An 8418-nucleotide genomic window follows, 5' to 3' on the forward strand; every position below is an offset into this window, starting at 1 on the left:
AGGATCTCGGAGGGGAAGGCAGTAGGATAACTTGGAAAGGTTGGACTTTAGGTCAAAGAGTTTTGGCTCCATAAGATTCCAATACAGCAAGCTGTTAGGGTTGGCAAAACCATGTGTACTAAGATGGGGGTGCTTCAGTGGTAGACCAATGATCAGAGTAGTCTCCTTGGTGTTTTGGCACCTGGTAAAACCTAGGGACCTTTAACCTTTACTTAACTGAGAGCCAGTAGGGAGAGTGGAAATACCAAATGCATGAAATTGAATTTCCCCGCAGCCTGATTAAGACAAGGACTTTAAATTGGTTTAAAGAAATAATGTGATATTTCTTATATAATTTTGAGATTTGTGAACAAAGAATCATACCCACTATAAACCTTTTTGTGGGTGTTCATTGGTGCTCAGTCCTAGACCTTTCACCTCTCACTTTTTATTCTCTTCCAAAGTCATGTCATCCTTTCCTCTCTTTATCCCAGAATTCTCCTGAGTTCAACTCTCAAATAGCCAGTTACCTATTTGATAACTACGTATGTATGTGTCATAGACATCTCAAAATTGCCATAGGAAAGACTGAACTCTTGTCATCTTCCCTTTGTCTATAGTGCCCCCTTTCCTCCTAACACTCTTTATTAGGAGGCAGCAAACTGTGGACTGTGGGCCACATCCAGCCCCTACCTGTTTTTGTAAATAAAGTTTATTGGAACATAGCCATGCCCATTCCTTTATGTATTGTGTATGGCTGTTTTTTGGCTACAGTGGCAGAAACTTTACAGCCTGCAAAGCCTAACTTATTTACTATCTGGCCCTATACAAGCAAAGTTTGCCAATACCAGCTCTTTGCTTTCTTCAATGTATTTATCACAATTTGAAATTACTTTTTTGTTTGATTACTTTGTTATTTATCTGTCTCCCTCATTAGAATGTAAGCTCCCTGAGGGGAAGGCCCCTGCCTTTCTTATTCTTATTATTTCTCTAGCACTTACCAGCACCAGTCCTAGCCATGATAGGAACTCAATAAATACTGGAACTGATGACAATGAATGAGCTGTTTATTATATCTATCCTCCTTCCAGATTAATCTTTCTAAAACAGAGATCAGGTATCACTCCTGCACAGAAACAGAAACCCAGTGACCTTACCCATTAATCATAAACTTCTTTACCTGCCTCTTAAGGCTCTCTGAATCCGGCTTCACTATTTTTCTAGCCTAAACTCACCATCCTCCTATACATGTTCCATTACTGCTACTGCTTCTTAACCTTGAACTTCACTATCTCTTACCTCACATACTTGGTCTTTTCTACCACCTAACACCTACACTGTCAAAATCCTATCCAACCTTCTAGTATCTCCTTTAAGCTATCTTTCTGAATCCCTTCAAAACATAGATGTCTCTTCTTGAAACTTCCAAAACACTTTTTGTACCTACAGTAATTTGTGTATCATTTCTTCATGTTGTCTTCTCCCTAGTAGCTGGTGAGCTACTTAAGGGAACCACACATTTCTCATCTTGATATCTGCTATGGTTTGAATGTTTGTATTGCCTCCAAATTCATATGTTGAAATCCTAACCCCCAAGATGATGGTATTAGGAGGACGGGGCTTTAAGAGGGATAATGCCCTTATAAAAAGAGACCCCAGAGAGCTAGCTAGCCCCTTCTACCATGTGAGGACACAGCAGGAAGTCTATGAACCAGAAAGTGGGCCCTCACCAGGCACCAAAACTTCCAGCATCTTGATCTTGGACTTCTTAGCCTCCAGAACTATGAGAAATAAGTTTCTGTGGTTACAAGCCACCCAGTCTGTGGTATTTTGTAATAGCAGCCTGAACAGACTAAGACAGTACTTCTGATACTGTGCAAGATACTGCTTGGAACAGTATCTTTCTAGATCTATGTCAATAATCATTGAATGAATGAGTAAATCAATGCCTTTCCTTTTCATCTCTCCTTATTAAAATCCTACTCATTCCTTACAGACCAAGTCTTTGCTGCCCACCCCAGCCCATAATGATTTTTCCTTTTCCTATGGCCTTGTATTTTTTTTCCATCAGTGACTTTCTTAGATGTAATCTCTAGAAGGCAGAGACTGAACTTTATACATCTTTGTGTTCTTCCTTCACCTAACAGTACCTTGCACATTATAAATGCTCAATAAATATCTTTGATGAAGCTGCCTGTTTTTCCACCTCCTTTGCTGCTCAAAAGGATCAGAGCTATGATTGCTTTAGCTGATAAGCCCTGCTTCTAAGACATGTTACTAACAGAGGTTGTATGGGAGATAGTAATGATGAATGAGGATTTGGAAATGAGTCTCCGGCTTCAACATTCATCAGCTTAAGAAGGGATACTGAAAAGCTACTTTAAAAACATCTCCTTATATGAAGTTGTCTGGAGCTGCCTGAGCTACTAATCTCCGCAAGGTTTTCAATCTCTGCCTTGAGCGTTTAGAACACATTCTTGCCTTAACCTTCAAGTCAGATCTCTCCATGGTAACTAGGAATGTTTGCTATTTTAGGAAATATGTCTCACTGCATGCAGTGCTATTTACATTAGGTTTCAAACAAGGCATAAATGCAATGGCTTGAGTGTCTGCTGACTTGTGTAAGTGGGAAGGTCCTTCTTAACGTGTGCCTCTCCGTAATTCTGTTATCCTGTTTCAGTTTTTAAGCCAACCACATGTTAATACATTCTGTTTATCTTATACTGGAGAAAATGCAGAGAAAAAAAGAAACAAAACAATAATTCTTTCAAACCTCCCTTTACATCATTTCTTCTCCCTTCACACCCTCTATGTCTGTTTGAATTTTAAAACTGAGATGAAGCTTCTACCATTCTGTAGAAAGAAATAATATCAATAACTGAAACAGTTGCTAGCTTTTCCCTGCAACTATGTAGATACCTTTATTGAGGAAGAGAAAAATAACTATGTAAACTATATTAGATTTTCTGACTTCCCAGTGAAAAAGATGTGGACAAGGTGCTGTAGACATCAAAAAGCTGTTGGGCACTCATGTCACAACATACTATTGATCTGAGTGGATATCAAGAAGGATTAGAAGGAAATTTGGAGTGAAGTCAGTGGCATGTCAGTGTATGGCATTTTTTTCTTGTTCTATGGAGTCAATTACATAATAGAAGTTCATAAGTATTGTTCAAGCATACTTCCACTGAAATGGATGCTATAGAATGGAAAAGGAAAACAGCTAGAAGGATAGTAAAATCAATTAAGTAAAATAATCTTTATCAAAAGTGTCCATCTTATTCAGAGAATGAAGGCTCTGAAGTGAAATTTCCTGTACTCAGAGATTGGAGTGAGCCTAGTCCAGAATTTCATACTGGCGTCACATGAGAAATACTTAGCTGCGGGAGGTAGGGTAAATGAGTATTTTTCACTTGGACAGTTCAACCTAGAAGTATAAGATCTGTGAACTCTCCTTTCTTCTAAGGTCCCACTGTGGTATTCACAGCTGTGAGGGCTGGGGGACCAGAGGAAGTGAATGAGTCCCCAGAACTCAATCTTCTTCATCCTCCAGCATCAGTAAGGGATTCCAGGGAAGACTTTGCTGTGATGAGGGGATTCTCTAGCTTCTGCAGAGCAGACCCAGAGCTTAGAAATTGAACTCTTTTGCCTTCCACATTGATGGGGGGCCCCTGTGTTGAGAGCTGGCATGGCAGACAAAGGTTTGGGTACAATACAGTGGAACCGTACAGTTAGCAGACAAGATAACATCCACAGCATAGGCTTCAGGTACCACAAAGAGCAAGGCTCACCGTATGTTACCTATACAGAGGGGAGAGACAAAGTGCTTTATAATTGGTTTCATAATATTCCTTACCCCATCTAATTCACAGAATGGACTATATGAAGCAGTTAATAGCTGTGTCAAGCCATGATTCGCTCTCTCAAGAGGTAACATCAATTATCTGCTCTCCAAGCAATCCTCAGTCTACACGACCACCAGGATTGCCTTTCTAAAATGCAAATCGCATACTTTTATTCCCTTTAATTTTTTTCTAAATTTCCTGGTACCTACAACATGAAGTCTTTAGTTCAACATTTATGGGACACTTCAGCTACATATTTTATCATTCTCCAATACTTATCACATGTTTAGTAACACCAGTTACTCCCAATTCCTTAACTAAGTTTCGCACCACTGCATATATTGTTCCTTGTCTGGAATGACCTTCTATTTCTGCTTGCTATATGTATTCGGCCTTTAAGGCTCCAGCGCTAGGGTAACCTCCAGGTGAGTCCCTTTTTGGAGTCGATCCCTCTCATCTGCGGGTTCCTGTGGCACTAGGCATATATTTCTATCTCCTCATTTATCACACTGTATTTTAGTACTTTATTTACATGCCAATCTTTCTTTGGACTATAAGCCCTTTGAAGGCAGGGAACCCCTAGACCAATGGTTCTCACTGAGCAAATGTACCATCTCTTAGTGTGTATGTTGGACATTCATGGGGGTGTTTCTTTGTTCTGTTGTGACAGTAATGAGTGGGGTAAGAGGTGCTACATAACTTGAAATGTGTAGTACAAAGCATTGTCCCAAATTCCAAATGACTTTTGAGTGTTCCACTGGGTGATGACAGAAGTAATAAAACTGTTTATAATCATCTGAACCCAGAACTTAATTCTGCTGTATATATGAACACAATGTTAATATACGCTAAATTTTTCCATGAATTACACTACCATGTAAATTAAGGGAATATTGGTTTTTGTTTGGAAATTTACCAAGAGTTTGTCAAGTTGGCATTGCCTCATGCTGATTACTAATAGCATTGTCACTTGCTGTTTTTGAAATGTCAGCCTAACACGCCTGTATCACACTGCATTTGAAGTTGTGACATTCACAGTGATTTTCCATACAGGTACAAGCACCTAACTATTCCTTTATGCCTTTTCATATAGTTGTGCCCAAGTATTTACATAGGAAAGTGAACATTATTTTATTATAAATTACTTCCTTTTTATGTCTCTTTTATAACTACCTCACAGAGTTGTTTGGAGGCTTCAGTTAATTTGAGTTCATATATATAGCATTTAGAGCACCATCTGGCACTGTTATTACTACAGAAAAGTTCTGGAATATTCATTGATAAATATTTTAAATTATACTTGGGATATGTATTTAAGAAATCTTATGAGTTCACTTCCAGGTTTTAGGTTATAATAATTAGAGCCATTTGAGTATAATTAAGTGTTCTTAAGATGTTACAGAAAGTGCTTCAATATTTCTCCTTGACTAGGAGATTAAAGTAAGATATAATAATCATTTTGGCCAGTTTGTCCTGAGCCATTCACACCTTCATTGTATTTCTCCTGCTCCTGGGGAGCAGTAACAGAAACTGGCAACTTAGAGTTCAGTCTTTGCCTATAAAACAGGTTTTCTATGTGCAAGGCTAAAAGGCCCAGAGAGAGAATTGTGATCATTAATATTACTAATAAACTATTATACTTATTAATTTTATCTTTGTCTTTTATAAGACAAAGATGGTTACAATGCGGATGAAGTCTGACTCATCAATATCTAACTCCTAGACTACATCTTCATATCTGCTACTCATTTTAAGAATAGCCTTACTCTCTTTCAGATTGTTAATATAGGTAATGATAATAGTAGTTACCATGTTTTGAGGCATATGCTAAGCACTTTATATATATTATTTCTTATCCTTACAAGTAACTTAGTTATTTCTGTCCCTATTTTACCAAAGAGGAAACTATTTGGAGGAGTTATGTAACTTGTCCAACACCATACATCTAAAGGTGGTGATGCTGGGATTCAGATTCCAAAACCTAAGCTCATTCTTTTATACCATTCTGCTTCCCTAATTAAAATCCAGGGGACTTCATACTAGAATCAGTTAAAGAAGAATCAAGATTCTTCCTCTGAACTGGAACTTGACTGTCCACAAATCAATCTGAACCACTTGAGTATGGCTAAAAGTTCCCAAGATATTGTTCCCAATATTTCTTTCTGGGCCACAGAGTATAAAATAGAAGCACAGTAACCAAAACCATACCCTTTCCTTTGGAATCTGAACACATGTTGGGAGAAGGAAGTTTTCACAGGATTATATGGATGCCTGCTAGAAGACTGCCACTTTGGGCTGTTTTAGAAATGATAATATAAAATAATCCTATGTATACTGCTCTTCCTTAGGACCTGATTATTTTTTATGTAAGCCACAAACCCAAAGAGAGAAACTAGGAAATGTGCTGGGGGAAGCTTTCTGTCCTCCATACTTGAGAGCACCTATTATCAGAGGTCCCCTGTGGCAGAGCTTTCTGACTTGGGTGTTGCGGCCAAACGCGCCTCAAAGTGACCCACCATTGCGCAGAGATGCTGATCCCCTCAGCTCTCAGGGTGCTGGGTGGGTCCAGAGGTGGCCACGGGCCATCACGTCCAACCATGGCAGCCTCGGTCACTTATTTCAGAATACCGTAAGTGTATAATCATTTCCATAAGTGTATAATCATGAAAATGAATTTTTCATGAAAAAGGTTGGGAAATACTGTCTTACAGAATTAACAGCACAATAGATCAGGTTGCTAAATGTACAAAGTGTTGGGTAATAACAATAAATTTTTACAGATACCAGGCAACATTAAAGAAGCGTATCAATTTAGTACAATTTATGTGACTTGATACATTTTTTTTATTTTTTATTTTTTTTTATTTTAGGTTATTATGAGGGTACAAACATTTTGGTTACATTTTATGTCTTTGCCTCACCCAAGCCAGGGTTAGAGGCATACCCTTCCCCTCTGCAATGCTCACCATGTCCTGTAGTTGTGGGTTTACCCCCCCCTCGTCCCCCAAATCCCTGGAGAATATTACTGCCATGTGAGCACCATAATCAGTTAGTACCAATTTGATGGCGAGTACAAGTGGAGCCCATTCTTCCGATCTTGTGGGGCCTCACTTTGGATAATGGGCTGAAGTTCAATCCAGGAAAATATAAGAGGTTCTAGATCACTGTCATTTCTTATAATTGAGTAATATTCCTTTGTATACATATACCAAATTTTAATAATCCACTCATGAATTGACGGGCACTTGGGTTGTTTCCACATCCTTGCAATAGTGAATTGTGCTGCCAAAAACATTCAGGTGCAGATGTCTCTATTATAAAATACCTTTTTCTCTTTTGGATAGACGTCTAATAGTGCTATTGCTGGATCGAATGGTATTTCTTTTTTAGCTCTTTGAGGTATCTCCAAATTCTTTTCCACAGAGGTTGCACTGATTTGCAGTCCCACCAGCAGTGTAAGAGTGTTCCTGTCTCTCCACATCCTCGCCAGCATTTGTTGCTTCGGGACTTTTTGATAGAGGCCAGTCTCACTGGGGTTAGGTGATGTGACTGGATACATTTCTTTCTTCTGATCAATGGGCAATATTATTATCTTCTGGATGTTGTACTTATCCTTGTTCTAAGCATTCTTTTAGACTAGAATAAATAATTTAGTCTCTTTGAAATTGTAATCTTTTCTGTTCTTTAAGTCTGTTCTGAAAACTGATACCAAACCAGTTCTTCTCATTAGCATTGCAAGTATTGAACTACATGTATCCATTTCAGTGCTTACCAAAGATGATGATGCAAGTATATATACATAAATATTCTAGTGTTTGTGTCTGTAAATATAAAACTAGAGCAATAAAAGTGATTTTATTTCAGAATTTACACATGCATATTATTTCTTTCAAAATATTCACTTTGGGGACTATGTACTTTTTTTCCAATGATGCTGGAGTCATTGTAATAGAATGTTAGTATTACAGAAGACTTTAAAGATTATTTGGGCTAATCTTCCCATTTTACATGTGTGGAAGCTGAGCAGTGACATATCCGTAGTTGTACAGCTAATAAATAATCAGGATAGAAATCCAGTTCTTCTTGTTCACAATCAAACTTTTTCCCATTAAGATGTGTTACAAAATCTTTTCAAGAGTCCCTTAAGAAAATTTCCATATATTTCAACATGTATCTTAAAGAATGCCTATGAACTTTGATTTGTATTCATATCTTTAAAATTAAATGCACACATATCATTTCTTGAGTTTGTTAACCAGAGCTTTCCAATCAAAATGGAGCCACTGTCTAAAAGGTTTATAAATGTGGCGAAGACAGTGATCTCTTCTGCCCTCTTGTGGCATAAGTACCCAAACTGGCCACCTCCAAGTGAGAAGCTTCATCCATTTACTTCTCTATACCGTACAAACATCACCATTTGCTCTATGTGCCATAACATGGAAAAGGCTGGGAAGCGCTGGTTTAAACTAATTTTTATCATTGCTCTTTATCCTGACCCTAGCCTTTGTATATGTGAACCACTAAACTACATGTTTTATCATTAGTCTAAGGCTACTGTAGGAATGTAAGAATACCTGGTAATTGTTTTTGTTGC

Source organism: Propithecus coquereli, unplaced genomic scaffold, assembly GCF_000956105.1.
Source record: "Propithecus coquereli isolate 6110/MARCELLA unplaced genomic scaffold, Pcoq_1.0 Scaffold197, whole genome shotgun sequence".
NCBI lineage: Eukaryota > Metazoa > Chordata > Mammalia > Primates > Indriidae > Propithecus > Propithecus coquereli.